Source organism: Osmia bicornis, chromosome 13 (assembly GCF_907164935.1).
Source record: "Osmia bicornis bicornis chromosome 13, iOsmBic2.1, whole genome shotgun sequence".
Taxonomy (NCBI): Eukaryota; Metazoa; Arthropoda; class Insecta; order Hymenoptera; family Megachilidae; genus Osmia; species Osmia bicornis.
In genome coordinates, this window is record NC_060228.1 from 1,167,148 (window position 1) to 1,192,397 (window position 25,250).

At 43.9% G+C, this 25,250-nt stretch overlaps 1 protein-coding gene across 4 annotated transcripts in view; it reads left to right on the forward strand.

The window, feature by feature from the left end:
• Positions 1-25,250, forward strand: part of LOC114880266 (hemicentin-1-like) — a 126,320-nt gene that overhangs the window by 26,708 nt on the left and 74,362 nt on the right. The window lies entirely within an intron of this gene.

Consider the following 25,250-nt stretch of genomic DNA (forward strand, 5'->3'; position numbering starts at 1 on the left):
GGCGTATGTATACGCTCTCGCATATCCATTAATGCAAATGTAACACGATGCATTATAATTGTAATTAATCAGAACAGAACCGTTACATTTTTCAATTTACCATGTTCATTATGAAACTATAGTAATGTAATATTAACGCTATTTGAATCAACTACGAGAGCACAGAAAGTGTGAAAGCAGCGCAAGACTTGTTGAATCTTATCGTTAGAGTAGTAAAATCTTTCGCGACTACCCATCAAACGGACGAAGTTGCTTTTCGTTCCGCTGCGACCGTTTCGGTATCGGATCTAATCGAATCGAATAGATCCGATCGCGCACGGTTCGCGTTCTCTCAATCAGGCTGAGTGGTTTCACTGGCTTGCATGTGCTTTTAAGAAATACAAAGCTATTGTCAGAAGCCATTCAACGACGAAGAAAGCAGGAAGACCCACGATATATTTTCTTCCGTTCCGAAAGTTCCATCCTCTTCGTGATCTCTTGATCTCTTGAGCGGGGTCGGTTTTATATCGAAAGTTTTTCCTATTCTTTGACTATGCGATGTTCTTTTATCCTGGACCTATCGTCTAGGCGGTTTTTACGGTGAAAATTTTCGAACGAACGTATTATTGCGTGTCAAAAGAAAAGCGAGTATAGTAATTTAAGATAGGAGTATAAAGAAGCGAAATATAGAGGTGAAACGAAATGTAGAAGATATTCGTAAGCCAGTTTCCTGGTCATCGATCATCCTGTCGATATTTCGAGGGAATAACCGCGATTGAAAATCCAAAAGGATGAACATCGGCAGCGGCGGTCGAGGGAAACGTTTCCCGGAGAATTCGATAATCGTCCGGAGAAGCTTGTTCCGTCTCGCGAGATTGTGTTTCCCCGGGAATGTTTTCGCGTTAACGAAACTTTGAGAATTGGCGAATATTGCGGCTCGTTCGCCGGAAGAGTCGAATGAAAAGTTGGCAAGTTTATTCGAGCTCGTTGCCGACCAAACGAAACTCGAGGATTTTTCCTTATTGCGAAACGACCAGTTCTCTGCTCGTCGATACAACTCTACAGTCGATGCTCATTTATTCGCTTATCATTGATAACGTTGTTTCAAATATTTTAAATATTCTCTGATAAGAACACTTTTTGTCCACTACGCCAGACAGTTGAAGTTTCTCGTTTCGAGTATTACACCGATTTGTTTTCCATAAACGTTATTTACGTCCTGTTCGCTGGCGAGCTTGTTTGCTAGAGAGAAACGAGAGATTATACGTATTCGCGAACGTATCGAGGAAAGGAGAGAAGCAGGTGCGCGCAAGATCGAGGACTTAATTAATATCGAGGACGTAGCTCGCGGCTTAGGATCGGATTACTCGTTCCAGTAGAGAGGAAGGGAGCTTCCTACTTCTGGAGAGGGCGACTTTTCGTGAAAAAGGAAAACGAGCGGAAAAAAGGAAAAATAAAACGGCGGGAAAGAGGATGTAGCTGGAGGAAGTAGCGATCAGCTATTCCCACATCGAGGACTCGCTGAATATGCATGAAACAATCGCATATCTCATGCAATTAGCCCCGGTAAATTCCTCTCCCGTTTTTTTTTTTCTTTTCCAACTCTTTCTCTGTCTTGTTACTCATCTTGCTCGTTTTCTCGACGGGATTCGCCTGACTTCGTTCGCGAACGACCAGTTTCTTGCCGGAAAACTTGGCTCTAATCAGAGCCCGTTTGTGATTTCTGCGAGTAGCTTCTGCCGATGCAAATTGCATTTTAAATCGCACCGACACCTCGTCGTTCGATTCGACTTCCTTTGCGACCGATAAAAACTTTCTGCCACTTCCCTTGAAATTATAAACGGCTAAATTACTTGTTCTTGTATCTTGGTAATTAAGTTTCGCGCTCTAGTTCGCAGTCTCGGAAAATACTTGTTAGGACAGTAGTGCGTTGTTTGGGTAAAGGTTTTGGTAGATGCGAATCGTCTGATTTTCCCAAGCAAGGGAAACACGACAAGGTTCGTTCGTCTTTTCAGGGGGAAAATCGTAGTCCGAGATTGAGAAGCGATAGATAGAGGTAGTAGCCGTGGGGGTCGTTTAAACATTAACGAACTTGGGTGCTGCTTGAACGTCTTTCGTCGTTGGAAGATAGAGAAAGAGACGAAACCGCTTGCACCGCGAAAACACGTTCCGTTGACTCGGCAAACATTTTCTTCGCGGTCCTTCAGCGATACCTCGCTGCCTACGATGTTGAACGCTTTCGTATTTTCCTGGGAATCCGTTTTTTTTTTTTGTTTGGCGAAAAAGTGGTTTTTTCGTCACGGTAAAAGAGCACTCTGTGCACTCGCGAATCGTGTGTTTTCAGAAAACATTCGTCGGGATCGTAGGCGAACGATCGTCGTCGCGTGTGTATCTACGTTTGCCTGTTCGATTGAGCCAAAGTTATTTTTACGCTTGGTTACCTAACGCGACGCTCCTTTTTTCGCATAATTCTCCTCGTTTTTCTTCATCATTTCGTCGATGCGTTGCATCCGTTGAAATGCCTGATCGAAGATCGATTAGTGTAATCTTCCAAAACGCTTCAATTTATCCTGGAAAGTTGTTGAGGTCCAGTAGGGAGGTTAAACGAGTGGACCATCCGCGACCACGCGTAGAAAGTCAAAGTAGCCTTTGTACGCGAACGTTGCCATTCGTTAACGAGCATTAACTCCCTCGCACGGGGAGGAAATATGGGTCAAAAGTTGGCCGCAAAGCGGTGAAACGGCGCGGATGAGGCGGCCTGGGACCGCAAAGCGGAGTTAGGCATGGTTCTGAACTAGCTTTAATCTGTCCCAAGTCCAGTTACGGTATCTGCTCTAGCTTTTGAGTCTTTGAATTCGCGGTAGAATTGCATTCCTCCGACATTATTAGTTCTTTGTCTTTCTAAACCTTCAGTCTGTATCATTTTTCTTGTAATTTAATCATTTACTTTTTCAACGAGTCTGGTTTCAAATTATAAAATACACATTGGCCTCAGTTTGTCACGGTTTCTTTAACAATCATGAATGGAACTCGTTTAGCATAGTAGATAATGATTACCCGATTTACATCGGAATTGCATCCCTCCGACATTATTAGTTCTTTGTCTTTCTAAATCGTAAGTCTGTACCTATCATTTTTCTTGCAATTTAACCATTGGCTTTTTCAACGAGTCTGCTTTCAAATTATAAAATACACATTAGTTTCTTTAACAATCATGAATGGAACTCGTTTAGCATAGTAGATAATGATTACCCGATTTACATCGGAATTGCATCCCTCCGACATTATTAGTTCTTTGTCTTTCTAAACCTCCAGTCTGTATCATTTTTCTTGCAATTTAACCATTGGCTTTTTCAACGAGTCTGCTTTCAAATTATAAAATACACATTAGTTTCTTTAACAATCATGAACGGAACTCGTTTAGCACAGTAGATATGGTAACCCGATTTATATCGGAATTGCATCTCTCCGACATTATTAGTTCTTTGTATTTCTAAATCGTAAGTCTGTACCTATCATTTTTCTTGCAATTTAACCATTGGCTTTTTCAACGAGTCTGCTTTCAAATTATAAAATACACATTAGTTTCTTTAACAATCATGAACGGAACTCGTTTAGCACAGTAGATATGGTAACCCGATTTATATCGGAATTGCATCCCTCCGACATTATTAGTTCTTTGTATTTCTAAATCGTAAGTCTGTACCTATCATTTTTCTTGCAATTTAACCATTAGCTTTTTGAACAATTTTAAGTCTGGGCTCAGATTATAAGATTAGCCTAAGTTCTTCCAGGTTTCTTTAACAATTTATGATTCTAAATCATGAACGGAACTCGCTTAGCATAGTAGATATGGCTTACATCAAAAGACGTCGGATGCGCAGTGTTAAGGGGTTTGAAATATGTGCCAGTTTATGGGTTAACGAATCGGGTCGACATCCTTTCGTGTCCACTCTTCCTTGAATTCGTTTGCGAAGCGGAAACTCGTATCAGCACACGAAGGTAACGGAAGCAAGGGATGCACTGGTGAACACAATGAATTATACAGCTAGGAGGGATAGAATATGGCGTTAATCCAGCGCGTGTCCGGCGATTTGAAAGTCTAATGCGAGCTGGAATGATTTTTCTGAAAGGGGTTGCAACCTGGTGTGTTACCCCTTCGGTGCTGCCACCTGTTGGGATGCGAATCCCATAAACTTTCCGGGCTAGTCTTTCTCCGCTGGTAAACAATTGAAAGCTTTTAAGTAATTGCTACCTTCGTCCTGAAACCTTAGAAACAATTCTCCCGTATTCGTTACGGTCTTGGGAATATCCTGTATTCGATTACCCTGAATCCACCAAGGAGACCTCGTCCATGAATTAAAACGATCGTCTTCCATCCGATCTTCTCGATTTCCTTCGCTACCAAGATTAGATGGTCAAGTTTATTCGACTAAGAGAGAACGGTGAACAAAAGTCTAAGGTTTCCTATAAATGTCACGGTACAATTGCATCGAGAAGGATTAGGTTAAATAAAGGTTTACTTGGTCAAAGCAAATCTTACAATTAGGCTATGGTAGATTAAAAAACCTTGAAATCTTGCCTTTTGCAAAGCGATCGTAGATCTTGTCGAGGGACATTCGACCGGTTAAGCTTCTTTTTATGCAGCTCCAAGTAATTTTCAGGCTCGGACGATACCGCGGCGATAAATGTCTTCACAGTGAATAAATTCAAATGGATACCTCGTAAAATAGTTTCCTTTTTTCCTCCTTTTTTACGTCCAGCAACGGTTTTATGGCGAGAAACGGGCTGCTCTCGGCTGCAACGGTGTATAACGACATGGAAGCGAATCAGAAGTCACCACGACGCGACGTCGAGCGGAACGTCGATCGTAACTCCTACTTTCCTGTTCGACTTTGGCTAACGCCTTTATCCCACACACTACGTTACAATCTTATACTTTGTTTTTCATTTTCTTCCTTGCTGCTTCTACTTCTATTTCTTCATATTCAATAGAACAGGCTCCGTAAAAAGAAAAACGTGCATCGTGGGAATTGAAAGCTTTCCGCGTCACAGTAGTATTAGCAAACGATAAGTCAGACGTCAAACGATAAGTCTTCAAACATCCTTATTCTCACCTTCCCCTTTTCCCTTGTTTATGAGCTTCTCCAAAATTTTCTTATAAATTTTTACGTGTTACGCAAAGACCATTTCGATTTATAGTATTCGCATTCTCCAGACAATCCAGTCAGCGAGACAGGAGTTTACGGTTCGAGCAAAACTCTGTAACTGCAGTTTGAAACTTGCACCACGTGCTTTTCCCTCGCAACAGCTGAGCACACAATCGATCGTCGCGTGGTATTGGATACCGGAAATGTGTTTTCCTTGCATCGTTAATGACACCGCCGGTAAACACGTTTTCGTTGAAGAGAATTTATACATTCGTCGGCGAAGTTTTGGATAGCTTCGTAAACACGGAAAAATCTTCACGTAAATAAGAGATCTTCCGGTGTAAGGGGAAGTCTTAGTACTTTGTAACAGCGAAGACATTTGAATGAATGAGGTAAAGGATGCGTTTACGGGACTCAGAATTCTCATCAGAAAGTTTATGGAAAATGTTTTGCTTTCGAGTCGTAACAGTTGCATCAGTCATGTCACTAGGAATTACGATAATTTTGAAAAAGTGATGTTGCATGTTTACACGACCGTCATTCGAGTTTCGTACTAGCAGCGCGTGTTTTCGATGCAAATCGTTTCCGGTTACGCGAACGCGGAAACGCAATCCACCTTCCGCGGAATTTCAAATTGCATTCGTGATTTATAAGTCTGGGAAAATGAAGAAGAGTTTGCGTATTTTTTCCGTGTGTTTGGAACTAGCTTTGTGTGGTTCGACGATTAGGATCGCGATATCCGACGACCACAGACTATGTTAATTAAGACCGTTCATACCGTAGCGTAAAGTCGAAATTAGGACTCGTTAGGTAAATTTACGTACGGGAATTAGACAGGGTTTTGCGTGCGCTCCGCGTAAGGAAGCGTTCCTGACACGTGGATTCGCAATTAAGGGCACGTTTCCATTGAAAATTCCCTATTGAAATATTTCGAAAGTTTTGCGAATAAGAGAGAAAAAGACGAGGAAGTTTGCTGAACGAACTTTTATGCAATTCGTGAGTACATCTCCGATATGCCTTGGAATTTCAGATATTTCCAATAGGGCGGGCCGATTGCGGCCGCGTGATTTATAATTCTGAACGCACGGTCGAATTATTAATGCGAAAAGTTGTGGGGAAACTGGTCGCCTTCGTCTTCGAAATCTTCTCTCTCAAATTACTTCTTTGTACTCCCTCCTGAAGTCATTGTTCGTTCAACTACACGCACAAAATAACGCGCATATTGAAAACATTTGTATTAACTTTCTTTATGGTACACCCTGTATAATAAAATGAACTGTCACAGACGAGAAAACTGACGGTCGAACGAATCTGAATCGCAGAACAAAAAATATTCGCCTTTTTCATGCGAACGTTATGGTTCATAGACGTCAAGATAAAAAGGCGCCACTGTTCCTAGTGCACCTCTTCTCTCGCCACTGTCACCCAAACATTCGTTCTCTCATAAGTCTTCGACCTAATTAGAAGGAAATTAATCAGACTATTGTCCGGGAAAAATTGCCGCTAGAATGGGATTTCTGAGACACCAGGGAACTTCTTCTATATCCGCTACCTCGAGGCTCTGTGACAATATGCTTGGCAACTTTAGGAACCAACCAACCTCGTAGACATTAAAACTTGATCACTGCGTTAATTAACGCACCTCATTCAGAATTCTCTTAGCGATCTCTGTTCCGTCTAGGGTTCCCCATCGATTCGCCATGGTGAACGGGCTGCTCTTAATTCCAGAAGATAAACGCGATAGTTTTCTCTTCTCTCTACCTACGCTTCGTGATTTTCCCTCTCGACCGTTTTCCTACCCTCTTCGGATAATCCCGCGACGCTCCAATTGGCCGATCGAACGATACAATCTCGATTGATCGTCGGATAGATTGAATACAACAACGAAGATACGCTATCGAAGTGGCATTCGCATCTTGTTTTCGTTTATTTACATAAACGAATGAATTTCTTCTTCGGATAGGAATTTCGATCGGTATGTCCATCTTCCGCGCTCTATAATATGCATATAATGTCGTAAAACGAGACGGTACGGCAAAGAGAAGGTAACGTTCGAAAATTTGCGGCAATTTCACGGATCGTTGATTTATCGATTCTCGTTCGAGGTATAGGAAACGAGGCGAAACGGGGAGCAAAAGGTACGCGAGAGCAAACCTTCGAAACGTACTCTGTAACAATTTGGAAACGGATGGGGATAATTATGTTAATGACTTCAGTTCGATAAAAGAAACGTTTATGTTTCGTTCGACAAGCTACGAATCAATATCAGGAATATACGCCACTTGAATGCTGAATTTTCATGTCGGAAAAAATACCGGTGTACGAATTGAGGGAAAAAAAGAACAATTGAAAGACAAACTTTGTGTTTTAATTAATTTTTTTCAAATTGAACAGATTGATCGAAACACGTCGTAACAAAGTTGTGAATGCTCGGAATCGCGTGCAAGAAGGATTCCATTGGGCGAGGAATCGGGCAGAAATAAAATTACCCGTCGGGGATCGGGGGTAGGAGGCAGTTGCGGCTCGGTCGCGCTAAAAGGAACGTCCGGAGTCGGTTAATTGAATCCTTTCTGGTCGCCGAGGGCGGTGGAAATTCGCGTGGGTCTCGGTGTTTGCCAACCTCTGTAAATCGATCGACTGCAACGATGTTTTATCGTCGAAGGGGCGCTGTAACTTTTGTCACGTTGGCGCTAGCTCGTTTGTTTGTTTGCCGCCGTCCCGTTTGCCCGGGTTCGATCTTTATGTTCACGGGAATTTTATTTATTCGACCGAAAAATTCGTTCGTTCGCTCGATTATCCGCGACCTGGACGGGATAAAATAATTCGATAGTTTTTCACTGATCGGTTGCACGAAAACACGTGTGTAACATGAAAAAAAAGTAAACCGACATTTTTTTTTTACACGTATGTGGATTTCCCGAAATAAAATAGAGGAGGACTAACGATTTCTGAGCAAATGGAACAGAATCGTTTGGATCTTGCTCTGAGAGGCTTGCCTTCGTCAACCGATAACCCCAAACGATAAACCAACTTGTACCCTAGTGGTATCGAGTTGGCCGTTTCTACCCCACTGACTAGTACTACATCTAGTGAAATGACGCATTCGAAACACGTGTTCGAGCTCTCGCTCTCGTTTCGATTCACGCTTACAAAGTACGAACGGGGACACAGGAGAGCATTGTGCCCCGCCGACTACCTCGCGACCGAGATAAACCGGCTAATGATCGCCACCTCGCCACCTCGCCGCCATTCAATTTGGCCGAGTTTCCCGCGATATGGGTCGAGACCGAGCGACACAGCCGTTTCTCTTGGACAACTTCCACGTCGAAAGTTTGTCGGCCGATTTACCGGGGATAGAATACACGTTCGAGGGCTGCGGAAGAGAACGGGGACCGGATACTGTCTCAATCGGGGCTAGTCGTACTTTTCTCAAGTTTCCAAATCGGACATTTCGTTCGTTCTTTAGATCATTTCATACTATAGAACATAGGTTCTTAAACTGTGGTCCTCGGACCCCTGGTAAAATTATAAAAAATGGTTGCAAACAGTTTAAGAAGACGATGAAAAGGCAAGAAGCGCGGAGCAATAAAAAATATATTTTTAAGGCAATAAATAAAATATGAACCTATTATTATTATTATTATTATGTTCTGTGATTTTTACGGATTTTTTTTTATTTTTATATCATATTGCTTAAAAATTATTTAATATTTACATTATTATTTGTATTTTTGTCAGAAGTTGACTTTTTTTCATGTTTCTGTAGGAGAGAGAAAGGCGTTTCGTCTCGGGATCGTCTGTCAGACTCGTCAGTGGGGCTGACAACAGACGATCCCTGCCCCAGACACCTATCGTACCGCTATTCGGAACTTCTATATATACGAACGGCATGCCGGGAGAGCACTTGCGAGAGAACACCCGCGATCTCGTCGCCACCTAGTGCTCCCCGACCCGAACTCAAGGCGTCCGGGGAGACGAAACTCTCTCCCCTCCACTAAACGCCTATGTTTCTATATTTTATATAACTAATAAACATTGTACGAAAAAAATGTTGATCAAGAGGGGGTCCTCGGACTACATAAGTTTAAGAACCCCTGCTATAGAACATCTGCAGTGGCGTTAGGTGAAATATGGTAAACATAACTTTATAAGGATTAATATCCGAATGTATCGTAGCAAACTCTTTCGCTATATTACGCCGTGGGTCGCGTGCACGTTACAGTCAGATAGTAATAGAATTTTTCGCGCGGCTACGGTAGTGGTAAAAAAGAAAATTACTTTCGACCGGACCGTGCAAAAATGGTCGGATCGAGAGCGTGGGTGGGTGTGCAGTGTGCACAGGGTAGCCTTGCAGTCTCTATAAAATCTGATGTCCCAGTGGCCCAATCACTGGTACCGAGTGTTATGTAAATTTCCATCGGTACACTCGTAGCGCGTCTATCCGCGCCAGATAGCGACAATTAAGCGTGATAGTTCATTGATCGATATTCGTTCCCGCTACCCGACGTCTCGTGGTTTCTCTATATCCAAACTTTTAATGGAATTTCAGAAGATTTTTCGTCATTTTCGCTAATAATACGAGATACATAGGAAACATTAAACATTCGAAGGGTGCAAACATAAAGTGGAAAAAGTAGAAACAGGTGTAACAGGTCGTTCGATAGCCACGAGACGAGCTTTTCAAATTCGATCCCGATGGAATAAACAGAGGAAGCACCGTAACTGCGAACCGCTCGTCGTGGATCGCCGTTTTATAGAGCGCACGATCTTGTTTTCCCAGGGATGCAATATAACTCTGCGCGAGTACCGGCAGTTTTCATTTCAGGAATATTCTTCATTAAGGTTCGCTCGGAAAGTTGAAAGCGAGCGAGGTAGCGAGCCACGACGCGACGGGTGCTGCCACGATAATGCTTTCATCCGTGAGACTACGAACTTGATCAGGCTATCGTAAACTTTCAAAATGAAAATCTGGGATGGCGACGTGAAACTTTCGTCAATGTAACGTCGTTTCGTTACATCGATATCTCGTGGCCACGAGTACATACACGTATCGATCCTGAATGCTGAAGGGAAATCGCGTTACACGGGAAGCCTGGCTGCTCGATGGATTCGTTAATCCTTTTACCATGCTAGACATTTGGTGAAAAAATGCAATTTGCAATTTTATTCTAAAAATAAATTTAAGCAGATTTAGAAGAGAAATGAAGCAAGCGGGATAAGAATATGATGCTATAACTTGGAAAAATGATAGCAAAGATACAAGAAATTGTACTGGAAGAGTAACAACAATCTGTAAGCCAAGCTTTATAAAGACAGTCCACCGTATACTTGATACAATCCTCTCGTCCCTCTGAATCATCGTAGCAGGGGACAACCAGCGACTCTTAGCCATTTCTGCGAGGAACAGCGACGCATATTTTATTTTCGAAGCTGGCTGCATTGACAATTTGCACGGGCGTTATGTAAATGCAACGTCACGTACGCGCACCACGACTCCTCCGTCGCTTCCATTCCAGCTGCTGAAGAATAGCAGGAGGGTTGGCGGCTCAGCTTGGAGCGTAAAGGCGCGAAAGTTTTGTCGAACGTCGATCGCTTGGAAAAATGCAGCGAAACGCTTTCTCCACGGTTCATCGCAAGCACGCGGCCCGTTCCTCACGCGTCCCTTTCGATGCTTCTGCTTTTAGAGATGCCCCTTCCTCTATCGGGGGGATGGGCAACGATTGAAACGTTTTCGAGAGGATACTCGAAGTGAGTCGCGGCTTTCTGCGAATCTTCGAGCGAAAACGATCGTTCCGCGATTTTTACTCGCAACCCTCTATCCCGGGGTTTAACCTTTTCATCGCTGCTTGAAAATCTCGGTAAAAGTGAAACGAAGAAGCAATACGAACACGTGCTCGACAATTTGCGCACACTTTGATTTTAACAACGCCAAAATTTATCACGTCTTTTTCAGTGAAAATGTTACAAGTTGCGAATGCAAAGCGCAAAAGAAAAATGCTGTAAAATATCGTGGACGAGATCCGCAAAGTATATACATGTGTGTGCATACACAGAGAATTAAAGGGACCTAGGAGAAAGAACGAAATAAACGTTGTGAAAAAAGGAGCAGACAGAGGGTAGAGGGACTTGTAACGAGCGGGAGAATATGTTAATTTCGGAACCGGTGCTATACATATGGAAATGACTAGCACACGAAGTCAACGTGCAATGCGTCGTCCCAGACATTTTCTTTCAGCAGATTCCCCTGGAAAATGCTTGGAAAGTTTCTTGCACCGACAATTTTTTCCTACGGGGCTTGTATTTCGAATGAACCGGCGCGGCCTGGCGATTCGACGAAACGCGTCAAATTCCCGTGAAACGGACGTTCGATCGATCGTTGCGAGCGATAACGACGAATAATTAGCTACATTCGGTAATTAGTAATTCGACGTATCGCTCGGTGGATCGTTTAATTACCATCCGGATAATCGAACGGTGGCCTCTCGTGGCAGCGAGCGACCAGACGGGATCGCGTCAAGAGCCTTTTCAAATTTTTTTAAAAGCCTTCTCTCGTAATCTGGCGAATAAAAGGGGCTGGAAAGGAAGCCCGAAGCTCACAACTTTCGTTCAAGTAGCGAGAATTATCAACGATATTCGGGAGTTTCGTGAAAGAGCGTAAAGCCGGAAGTGTGGTTTCCTTTTTGGTCAAGTTTCATGCTGTTGAGCGAGTTTACTTCTACTATTTGGTTATTACTTTTGTTTGAATCCTGATTTCTAGTCATCTGGTATTTTACAAACATCTTAATCTTCAATTTCAAAAATAATCTCTCTCATTTTAAAGAAAAATTTCGTGAATCGCTTGAAAGTTACACGAGTACATAGAGGGTAGAACCTTATTCAAATCTGATCTGTTTCGACGGAGCGTGGTTTGTTTAGTTTTCAATGGATGCGTGTGAGATGTGGACAGTATCGAGCAACAACCAGCAACCCCCTCGGGCGCTTTCATCCCCTTCTCGATCTACGCTACCGATTCCAAACAGCCCGCGGTGAAACATTGTTTCGAACTTCCGTACTTGAAACGTAGCGAGCAAAGTCTGGGCAAAGGGATAGGAGAAAGTGAAGGAAAGTGGCGACAAAGAGGGATTGGGTAGGGTGAGAAGAGAGAAGAGGGTAGGTGGTAAAGAGTCGAGAGATGCATGCCTGTATCGGTTGGATATACGTAGGTGTACGGCTTGTATAGCCTACGTTGGCTACAAAGAGGGATAAAATAGCGTTGGTGAGGGGTTAGAGTTAGAGGCACTCTATATGTATAAAAACAAAGGGCTGATATTTTTCCTGACGCGGGAGGAAGTCGATACTGTCGACTATCCCGAAGCGACTGTATCCTGTTGGTCGAAGTGCACGAACGTGTTCCATTTCATTCGAAATTGTATATGCTCCCCTATGGATACCAAGAATTCGTCCGGAAGGTCGGCGACGCACGGCACAATATGTAGTTCCAAGATGTTCTTTGAAACACAAGCAGTGCAACCACTGTTATAGCAATTTATTTAGCTAGAACGTTAATTAATAGGTAAAAAATGATGAGAAAGCAGATCGGAAAATTTATTTTCAATTAACATGCTTCGAATGGTGGTGGGTTTAAGCAGTACCCTTCGGTAGAATTAACAGCAGGCACATTCGATGGTAGGGGCTGTTTAAGCCGCGATAGAGAAGGCTGGCTTGCTTTAATTAAATTTTGTTTTCGTTCTCGAGAACTTCTTGCCGCGCTTCTTTTTTTTCCAGAACCCATTAAAACTTCCCTTTCCCCCTTTACTCTCACTCGCTCACTCTCTCTTACTCGGTTCTCCCTTTTCCCTTTTGCTTCGTCTTTTTTAATTCCCTTTCATTTGACTTCTCTATGCGGTCGCTGCCCCGTGACCAACCACGGTTACACAAGGTATCCGAGACGTTTCCGGTCTCGAGATTAAAATGAAATCATTCTTTAAGGTCTTCGCCTCTTTCTTTCATCCCCGATAGTAACCGAACAAATAGATCGCGAAAGAGAGAATCTTTTTTCTGGATGATAATCCTTCCTAATTAACTTCACCCTATCATTGCGATCTAGTCGAAGTATATTTAAATTCCTCTATCCTCGCACAAACACGCGAATGTCATTGTAGGTGTTCATAGTCGTGAAAGGGTTAAAAAGAAAAAGAGAAGAACTCGCAAACGACTTGGCTGAGGGTGTAGAAAACAAGTACACGCGTCAGATACGTGGGCATAAATATGCACGAGCCACGCGCACCTTTCTCCCTGTTGTCACACGCGTACAAACACGTGCACGTATTAAACGACGCATCCCTTGGTCGCATGATTTACACCCGCCTACTACGTGACTTCCTGTTCACGCGACCCGTTCTTGTCGATACAACCCATCCGACAAAGCTTGGCCGACAAAGTGTACGCTCGGCGGTCTGTAAATAACGAGATCTAATCGAAGAACGAGGAGTGCGAATCTTTTTTTTTCATGCACACACGAAATCACTCGAAACACTTCCTACCTAGAGCCTATAAGTTTGCGTTGTTCGCATTTTGCTAGAGCATATTAGCGCTAGATTGACTGAGAGAAGAAGACTGGTGATAGAGCAAGCAATATTCGAGTTAGTGGGAAAAATCTGGTTACCTAGAGGTAACTTAAAGAATTGAATGAAAAGTGCCCTCACTCGACTATTTGTTCTGCAACCCTGATCCAAAGAGACTACTTGGAAGCTGGTCAGCGAGCAAAGGTTACTCGAGAACACTAGGAAAAGCTGAAGCACTTGAAAGACGCAGACAGCGGACGACCGAGGACCGTTTCTTTGTCTATGCGTATTGTTGTACGATTCGAGGCTCGCGAAAGGAACGAAACGCAATTATAACGATAGAAAGGCAAAAGACAAAAGACTGTACTTACTTTAGGAAACTCTCTTGACGAAAATGTACCGGGTTAAGTTGCCAATTACTTAAATGCATGCCCGCGATACAGATATGTACAAGTATTCGAGTATTGTATTGTCTAGGAAAATGGATCGCTAATAGGAAGTAGCCTTTCTAAGATGGAACAATTACTGTAAGGAGCCAGGGAGAAAGGTTCGAAGCACATGATCAGAAACGTTGGAGAAAACGGAAAATTTACGTCTGCTTCGTGTCTCCGTTTGCACGTCTAATGAAGGGAATTTCGCGCGGCTTTTGGATCGTTACCGGTGCACCGAGGAACGGAAGCTAATCCGACCAATTAGCGGCACGCCTAAATTGAATTCTGTCTCGAATCGAGGAACTGTAATTCGTCGTATCGAACAGCTTTTGCAACGCAACCTTTCTTAAAGCTTTAGTTACGGAGAACGTATGTATATAATACGTCATTGAAAGATTAACACCTACGTATCATAATGAAAGAGAAAATATACCGTGTCAATTTCGGGGTGAAGCGACGAACCTTGAGATTAACAGCGACATCGTTTATCGATAAGCTGATCAGTCGGTCGACTTTCCCACTGAAACGAGGAAAAACTGAAAGATCGTCGACGAAGGTAGGAAAGAAATCAATCGCGACAAACCGGGCTTCCATGAGCTGCTCTTTTTTTTTCTCGATTTCGCTGACGGTAGAATTGCTTCCATAAGGCCTCGTTCAGGAATACTGGCAAGTAATACGAATGGAATTTCACGAAAGCTGAGGACGAACTTTCTGCATTCCCTCTTTATCTTCCTCTTCCTCTCAAGGGATGTAAAATGCGACAGCGTGATTTCGTTCGGAAAGAAGGAATATCCAGTCGATTGTCGATAATTGAATCATACGATTACCATTTGGCAGAATTTCTCCTTCTTCTTCTTTTGCAAACTCAATCACTACAGAATTTCAAATCATTTCAATGTTTATTTCATGTCAAGCATCGGTAATACTTACTTCCAAAGATTTTTAATAACTCCAGAACTTTGGAAAGTGTCTAATTTCATGGAAAATTATATTCCATATCAACGCGATTCTTGCCCGGAAGTTCTCTTCTTTCGGTCTTGAAATTTCTATCAAAGTTCGATCGAATTCTAAACGCGTTATGAAGTTAACGTAGGGTTAACGAGATGCTCGCGGTTCCCCGTTGCCGCTGCGAGCGCTAAGACAGCTCAGGGATTCTACGAAATACACTGTCGTACAAGAACAATCGAAACTTTGGCGCCAAGTAATCTGCGCCTGTCTCAGTTTCGCGGTCGTTCCTTCCTTGCCACGCTCCGCTCCTTCTCGCTTCTCCTATAAACGGTTCGTTTCCCGTGGGCTGTAAATCAGCATTGTCGTTGCTCACTTCTCGGTGTACTACGAGTTTCTTGCAAAGTTTCACCATTCAAAGTATCGGATTAACTATTTCGTTAAGAAAGATCGCGCAGTGGTCAGGCGCAAATTTATCTTTACTTAGGGAATTGTAGGTGAACCGTGGATGTATTGTAGCGAGTTAAAAAGATTTTGCCCGAGACGGCATAAAAGCAAGGGGTGTTCTCCGCAAACACCGACTCGGCTCTCTAATTTTACACGAGCTTAATTAGTAGATGTGATCGCTTCGTTCAATAATACACTACGGCCAAAAATACGTGCGAGCTGAGAGAATTAGCATTTTGTAGGCGTTTAGTGGAGGGGAGAGAGTTTCGTCTCCCCGGACGCCTTGAGTTCGGGTCGCGGAGCGCTAGGTGGCGGCGAGATTGAACGGTACTCTCGCAAGCGCTCGCCTGGCATGCCATTCGGATATACATATGTATATGAGTTCCGAATAGCGGTACGATAGGTGTCTGGGGCAGGGGTTGTCTGTTGTCAGCCCCATTGACGAGTCTGACAGACGATCCCGAGACGAAAAAAACGCCCCCTTTCTCTCTCCTACAAATTTCTTCCTAGTGAAATCTTTATACAAAGCATGGTTCCATCTAATTGTAAGCGGTGGTATATATGAATTCACAGAACACACGAAAGGGATGGGCAATTGAGAAAAAGTACCCACGGAGTATTTCAAGTACCCCACCCCTCAGCATTCTCAAAAGATAGGATTGTGTGGTGTAGTATTTCGCGAAGACGCGAAGACGCGAATTTATTGGCCCCATATTTTTTAATGCAACTCTTAATTCACACATATGTATACATAAACTGGATTTTTAAAGAGTTTGTAAACCAATTAACGGACGACGAATTGACAGAGGGATACTTCCAACAAGATGGAGCAACATGCCATACCTCTGAGGCTACAATGAGGGAAATAGAAAGTTATTTCGACAACCGAATTATTTCCAAAAATCTGTGGCTTCCTAGGTCACGAGATTTAACCCCACCAGAATTTTTTTTGTGAGGCTTGCTTGAAGGACACGTCTACAAGAATAAACCGCAGACAATAGAAGAATTAAAATCGTATATAAAACGGGAAATAGAAAATATTAGTGAAGATACGCTGATTTTAGTGTTTGAAAAATTGAAAAAACGAATTCCGAAATGTTTGGAGGCTGGCGGGGACCACTTCCAGCATTTTGTATAAAAGTAACAAGGTAAATAGCTACCTACAAATTTACTGTTTTCCGCAAAGTTTAAATGGGACTCTTCTGCTTGTTACACACATTTTCACGCACACATCCGTCTTCGCTGCAGGGGCCACCTCTGTCAAGTAAGCGATGACAGCAATGGGATGTCGACTTCTACATTCTATTGTGGCGGCACTTCCTTTCGGGTAGCGTAGCGAGAGGATCACCCTGTACCTAGGTAATAGACAAAACACCGGCCGATAATGGCATTCGCATAACGGTCGTGCAAATTGTCGATGCAGCAGACAGGTTCGAAAATAAAATATACGCGGTTAGAATCGAATAGCTGGGAGAGAAAAGAAAAGGGTGCATCGTGACTCCAGCGAGCACGTGGGTATCGGGATGCTGTACCAAGCAGTCGGAAACAGTGGGAGTATGGGAATGGCGGGTTAAGGGGGTGTCGTGATTTAAGGGGTTGCGCAGACGAATAAATTTGGTCGTGTCCCAAAGCGGAAAAGGAGCAGGAATCGTGCACGCTCTGCGGAAAAATACGTCCTGTGTGCAGCTTTTACCTGGCATATGCTCGCACGCGTCTGCGATTACCTCTAGAAAAACAAACGAAATTCTCCCTTTCTTTTCGAGAAAAGCGTGTCACAGGTGAATTTAGGTACTCGTCTGGATCAGTGGAGATTTGTGGAGAAAAATTTGTAGAGAAATTTGTTTCGATCTCGAGATTTAAACATATACGTAGTTGAAAGTCCAACCCGGCGTTTACATCGAATCAATCTATCTCCACGACCAACCTGCGCCCTTCAAGGATAAACTTCCCCGAGACAGTGATGTACAGCTACTTGAAAATCCGCGAAGTAGGACATTTTATTCGAGTTTTCTACTAGCCATTTAGTTAACGTAACTCTACTTTTCGACACTTTCCCGATAGTCGGTAAGTCTCCGATAGCTTCGTAACGATATCCCCCCCAAAACTTGTAATCCGTGTAAAAACTTGGATGTCTACTTGTCATGTTCGACGCATTCCCGTACGTTCAGCGATTCATGGGCAAAAAAAAAACCATTTTCACAGACTATCGTGAAGGGAGAAACACATTATACGTAGTAACCAAACGGTACGGAATCGAAATGAGGATGGTAAAGGGGTAGCAAGGGAAAGGGAGTGACTGATATGTTTCTGTTGTCCGTCAAATGAGCAACAAATAACAGGGTATTGTTGAAGAGCTGGGAAGGTGGGCGCGGATAGGCGAGCGCGCGCGCAAACGAGAGCTTGTGCCTTCACAATGGAATGATGGTCCGGGACAGAACTTTTCACGGACGGGGAACAATGCCAAGAGACGGGCGACAGCCGGTTTAATTAAACGCATCGTCAGCTCTGTATGGCAACACGACTGTACCATGCGTGTGCCGTACGTCGACGACGTATGTCTACGGCCACGGACTACGCTAACATTCATGTGCGTGTACACTGTACACGCTGAGCCCGCACTCGGCAGATTTTATAGAGGAACCGCGACGCGTATACGATTCAGACGGAATTGAAAGGGTACCACGATGTACGAGGCATCGCGTGTAGATAAGTAAACCGGACGAAAGCGCATCGACGCTTGTTTCCCACTGAAACACACTCTCTATGTACGAATCGTTTGGATAAATTCAGATACGGTTGTCTTCGTTACGAGACTATTGTCCTCGACCATCGCTGCTTTCGATATCGATGCTTTCGAACGGACGTTGTTGCGTCCCCTGTTCTTCGGCATAGTTGAAAAGAGCTTGCAAGAAAATTTATTTTAACAATTGCTCTAAAATGAAATTGCTCGCGGTAAAAAGTTTCAAAGGGCGAATGCCAAATCTGTTCTGTCTGGTCGAGCAATTAAAGGTTCATTTGTGGAGAGTATATTGCGAGAGATCGAACAGTAGGTTGCCTAACCATGGCTCTCTGTCCCCTAAAACAAAGGGAGCGTAAATTCGTTGGCCTAGGCCCGGCCCGGCCCGGCCCGGGTCAGATGAATTCGTGTCAGCGTGAATTTCATCGGTGAACGAGTCGAGGCAGGTCCGCGTGGCCAATAATTTGGGATCGCGCGGATTAAGCCGTTCAATTTCACCTGTACGCGACGAGCATTCGCTCGCAACCGTTCGCAACCCCTGCTATCTCCTAATGAACCGAGCGCAAACTTACTCGCGCGTAAATCTTCTCTCGCAAAGACAAACAGGAAAAACTACTTCTCTTGAACGAATATCAGCAAGATACGCTTCTTCCTTTTTCGCAAAACACGGACCGTAGGATGAAAGGAAAGAAAGATCGTAACACCGAAACGTTTCCACTCGAAGCTCAATGCGGCTTTTGCATCGAAGTTGAATGTAGCTGAGAAAAAAAGGGGTTGTGAAATTACATTTTGTAAGGAAGCCTCTGGAACGATGGTAAGAGGAAAAAGAATTTTCTCTTTTTACTTCTCTTCGCGGATATTCGATCGTGGCTTTCCGGCAGCTGGATTTAAGGCGGGTAGAAAAACGCGTAAGCGAGAAATGCAAGTTCCGCGGCGGCTTTTGTACGCGGCCGCTGACCGAAGATGAACAACGTAAAGGCGGCTCGCGCGCCGAGAACTCAAACTCGAATTGTTGATAACTTTTGTTAACATTTTTTAAAAGGTTCAACCCTTCTGCTGTATATTTCGAACAATTGAAATTACGATATGCATCGATGCAATTTATTTTGTCCTGGAGAATACCCGCAAAGTTTTCATATCGTATAGCTAGAAAAGACAGCCTATTTCGAAACGTGGTTTCGCGTTTCATCTCGATAGCGGAACGGGCAAACAATCGTGTTCTAACGCGATAGAGTAATATCCATTCGCGCCGCGAAATAACTTTCTCATCCGCACCCAATTCCCGGCTTAATATGTTTTTTTCTTCCTCTCTCCGACGCCCGGTCCGGTCGGTTCGGCCGTCGAGTTCGTTACGCGGCATTCAAGCGTGGATCTGGGTCACCCTCGAATCCCAGAGAATTGATAGTTAATTAAGAACGTTTGTTCGAGGGGAAAAACGGAGTCGTGTAACTATGAGCAGTACCATAGAACCATCGAATTCTATGTTACTTGATTTTTCTGTAATTAATCGTTAGTCTGCTGAACGGAACGGAAGGGTATAGTTTTGTTGTTCGTTTTAGCGGTGCAAAACTTGAAAGATGTAACATTGAAAAGATAACCGTATCAAGGACAACCATTCAAGAATCATCCAGCGTATTCACGTTGGTTGTACTCGGGTAACCAACGATGTATTCGCGGCCTAATTCACTCCCGTTTCATCCATCATCTTCTCGGGTTCTTGGTTCAGTCGTACTGTGGTTAATAAAGACGAGATCCGCTTTAGTTCATAGTCTTCTTGGCAAGAGGGTTTTCAATAGTGTTGTGTGTCGGGGATAAATACGACGCATCAAGTTAACGTCCACGGAGAATAAGCTTCTGTTTGCCTTGTCGAGTCTCGTTGGGGGCGGTGGCAACGTCCTCGAAACCGAGAGAGAAAGACTTGCTAGTCGAAGCATGGAAAAGCGAGCGAGCGTAATTGAAAAGAGCGTGGCCGATTAAGGCCTCCGCCTGGCTCTTTTCCTCCGTTCTTCAGCTCGCACCCAACTGGAACCGGTGCTCTTTTCTTTCGCCATTCAAACGTCGCGGTGTCGACGTAACGGTGTTGTTCTCGCACACCGTTGCATTAAATTAATCGGCACCGATTTCACGCACCGTTGTGCTCGTCATTCCGCCATTTCGCCACTTCCTTCTTCACAATCGATCTTCTACTTTTAATTACTTTCGAAACGTCGTAGAGTTCGGTTTTTGTAAGAATTATTACATTTGAAAACACACTGAATAGGGAAATACGAGACTCGAAACTTTTGAGTAAAATAGTTATCGTGAAATAAGGTTAGCATCGAGATGTGATTTGCGAATTGCCCTCAGTTCAGGTAATGGAAGTAATAATTGCAGGGGAGCCCGTTCTCGTAAAAGCGAACGTTACTTATTGGATAGAAAAGTTGTAGTTTGTCGAGTTTCCGTTCGGACCGGAGAGTCGATAAAAGTGGCTATACTAGAGTACACTCGCGTGCAAGGGTGACTTCTTTCGGGTAAGAGGAAGTATAGAGGAGGGAATCACTTATCTGATTCTATGAAAAATCTTTGAACGCGGGTGTATATCCGTTAGCGTGTTGGTGCAGGGACTCCGTGGATGGGTTACGAGTAGATACGATGCTCTAACTTTGCGCGTTTTTAACTTCACGAGAGCACTCTACGGTTCGACGTTCCACAGAAAACGACGCCGCGCTAACGTGGTCGTCGTCGACTTTTCGAACTCGTGTTCTTACGTTAACAACCATTTATTTATAAATTCGCTTGACATTGTAGCAAATTCGAGCCCTCCTTTTCCTCGCCATTGATCCATGGAATTTCGTTTCCAAGATGATTCAGTTTCACAGTCGAGTTCATATCGACTGCAAACATAAGAAGGGAATTTTCGAAAATTCCAGCTGCTGACACTTTGCCAGACACGTCAGCTTCCGTTTGTTTATTCGCACGAGTGGACGAGGGTAAACGACAAACATTCTTCGTAAGCCGATGGTACCTTTCTCGGTATAAATCGCAAGCGTGTACTAAAAATTCGATGGAACTTCTGTAAACAGAGCCGAAAGACAATCGACAATTGACATCGATTTTGCGATGCAAAATATTTTTATTATTCGTAGACTCGTCCAATTAGTTGAACCGTGACAGTGTTCGTCTTCGCTTCGTTGACGCGCGTCGAATTAACGAGCCTTCCGGAAACCTCGAAAGAAAGCTTTATTCCACGAGAAAACATGGTCGGGTTGTTTTTGTCCTCGAACGAACCAAGCCCGATGGTGGTTGAGACTCGTCCGTCTCTCTCGACTTTTTAATTGGCCAACCGGGTCGGCATCGTTTCCACGGTTCTCCGATTTTTTTTTTTTTTTTTTTTTTTCATCAGAGCTCGTGCAAGCTCTGAATTTGACAGGGCAGTGTGTCATCGGCCGACAGTTTACACGGCACCGCAGAATGGACGGCCGTGTACGTGCACGCGTCCTCTAATATAACGGATTACGATGCGTCGCGCCATCCCTGCTTGTGCCTGTTGGCCGCGTTCTGCTTTCGATGCCGCTGCAGAAGTTCGCGATGTACCGCTCGATCAGACCTGGAATATCGTGTCCGCGTTACTGATTCAACACGCTAAATGTCATCGAGACATTTAATAGACAATTCTCTAATCAATATCTAGATAATAAAAAGACAAGTTGGAAAAAGGAAGCTTTGTCGAGGGATAAACGGAAGATCGATCGAAGCAAGCTAATACAAGGGAAATTCTTTGGCTGGTTTGGAAAGTCGAGGGATTATTGGAAGGCGGAAGGGTTCGTTTAAGTGGTAAATCTTGTCGGACGGTGGTTGGCAAGGATGGCGATGGCAGAGATGGGCCCCGGTCGACCAAAGTTGACGGCGGTTGCACAGAGTTTCCAAAGTTTCGTCTGAACGTGTTACATCTCGATCGAATGCCACCCCGTTGCCTGTTGGTCGATGCCGTTGGAACGTATGTACGCGTAGCGAGCAGCTATTCGAGCAAGAGAGTGTGCATAACGCGAACGACTCAACTGCAGTTGGTTAAGGTGTGTGTCAGTACACGACACGTCTTCGTCTGGAGAAGCTATACAAGCGAGCACTCGTATCTATCTAGGAGGGGGTGTTCCTATAGAAAATAGAAGGGGTTGAGTTTGGATGTCCGTGTGGTAAGGGATGCGCGTGTAACGGGCGTGCAGCATGTGGCACATAAGAGCAGGACCGCGGATACATAATGCAAACAGTTTGGGCCAAGCCTCGGTCACAAGTTTAACTTAGTTTGGCTACATAGGTGGAAGGTAATTGCATTTACTCTGACGTCTGTAGCATCTCGCCGCGCACGATTTTCCTCCTACCCTTGCTTTCATCCTGCTTCCAGCCGACGACTCCTTGTCTCCTCTGCTCTTCCCGCTCTTGAAAGCCGCGATTCCTAAACGAAGATCTCCGACGCTGCGTGCAAATGTCGGCCGCCTGTTTTGCAAACTGCTCGAATCAACTGTTGTCCTCGACAGTTGTACCGCCTATTACTTTTCTAGCTTAGTATTTGTTGAAACATATGCGAGCGTCGTGTTTTCGATTGTTCAAAGCCTAAAATATCTAGAGGGATACTCGGAATTTCAAAAATGAAAACGACAGATAGCTTAGAATTTGGGGTTGAAACGCGTGACGAATATCAAAACAATTTTTTGGTAGGATAGCCAGGAATATGTTGCGTTTCTCCTACATCCGGGTATCGGAACGTCTGGCAGACTCGATATCGAGGCAAAAATGTCGTTTTCCCGATACAGTGGCGTCAATAGTGTAGCACATTTATGATTCGACGGACCGTAACTTTAGGTAGTATCGAAGCTTTAACCCTTTCTTTGCTTTATTAGAGACACATTTCGTTCCGCGTGAATTTATCCTTTTACATGATATTATTCGCGACCCGTATTTTTCGACGATATCGGATTTCGTCGTTCGCTAATTGTTCAATTAACCCGGCGCCCCTAGCAGATATTGTATCCTGTTGATTTATCGACGGAGCGAATATAAATGTCTGTAACTTTGTGGAACGCGCCGGATAACATATCAAATTTTTCATTCGAACATATTTTTTGAAGATATACATCTCTGCAGTCTGATAAATCCAAATATGCGATTAACCTGTATATCCAGTCTTCTATTATCTGTTGCAATTCATTTCAAGGCGCGACGCGATGGAATAAAACTTGTGTGGGGAAGGCACCAGTCTTTCATCAGTTTTGAATATAATACATCTAATTAAGAACAGTTACAAAAAGATTTTTCTGCCAGTCACTCGCTTCTGCCAATCACCATACACTCCTGCCTACATTCACTCCATTGCCAACCCAATCATTCCTCTCGCATTCACATACAAAAACAAACCTCAGAACGTGGATACTTCTTTGAAACAGCTGTTTTTATCTGGCATAAACAAGTTTTTATAATAGACAATTAATTCTGGTGCCAGTTTAAAAATCTATTTCGCAAAGTTGTCGGTAGAAGCGGAGGTGCGACGAGGGCCAGGCATTTCGCGAGATTAAGCCGAGCCAGAAGTCGGTCGGCGCGATGCGGCACGAGGTAGGAAGGGAAGAGAGGAACGGACCGTCAGGATTTCCTCGTTTTTCTTCATTTTTCCGGATTCACTCGCGGCAGTCTACGTGGCAGCGTGGCTCGACTCGGTTTGCCGAGGTTAGTCGATAAATCAGTCGACGGCTGCGGCACGCCGGCTGTGCGCCGCGCTGCTTCCGTGCCACGTTTTTGCCGTTTCTCCGCCCTTTCTCACGTATTTCTACCCCTAAGCTGCTAAAATTTGTCGCTACGTGTCGTATGTACAAGCTGCACGCGTGCCTACCAATTCGATGATTTCGTTGCGATCCTCGATGCGTGCCTGACAATTCCTCGAGTCACGATCGAACCATTTGCTTCCCTCAAAAGGATATTGGAAAATGTAACGATCTTTAGACCCTTTTTGTCGCGATTCATATAGTCTGTTAAAATACGACGTCGCCAAGTTTTTCGCGAATTTGGCAGAACTTTTCGTGGACGTTGAGGGTTATTTCCACGGGCAATAAACGCGTGTGAAGATTTTAACTACCGCGGGAGACATCGCTCGGGGGTGGCAATTTGCCGGTACCCGTAAAAGACTCGTCGAAGCTCTATTCGGTCACTAGATGTAAACTTTGTATGAACAGAGAGAGAGAGGGGGGCAATCTGACGCTACAACCTAGTGTTTTACGATCTCGAAAACGCATAGAAACAACTCGGATTTTCAGTCGACTACCCTCGTTGAACTATTCAGGGAAACAGCAAATAACACGATAAATGGATCGACAAACAAATCGCGTTCGAGGATGTACTTGTCGCGATACGATTGCGCGAAAATCAAGGCCCTTGGTAGGTTTGTAAAGTCGCGTTTTGTTGAACAAGGAATATATTTTTCCAACGACGGGGAACAGTTACGTTCCGACGAATTGTAAATCGTGTAGCTCCGAGACAGGAAGGAAGGCTGTACGTATTTTACGTTTATTCGATCTTGCGGCCGTTTGAATCATTCATGACCCCGCGTCGAAGTTTCCGACCGTGGCTCGAACCAGAGAATACACGGTCTGCCCTCCCGTTTTTCCTTCGTTGCGCTCCAATTTTCTAAGAAAACTTCCCTCTTGTCTATACAGCTTTTCGTCCCCTCCTATATCGACTCTCTCTTACTCTTCTAATGAATTTTTCTCACCTGCTGTTTTTCAGCGCACAAATGGAGATGACCTTTTCTTTACAATTTAAAATACGTAGGATTAGCACGCTCTCGAAATAACACAATTTAATCAATTTGATATCCACTCGAAATTTCAATATACATATTTATGTTATTGCGTTCTGTTATTGCCATTAATTAATTAGTTAATTAATTGGATGCGTACGAGCGTCTATAGCATTATAAGGGTTAAAAGATAAGTTAATTAGCTTTCGATCGATAAGCTATTAATCGCGTTGGTCAGTTTTCATTTACGTCTTC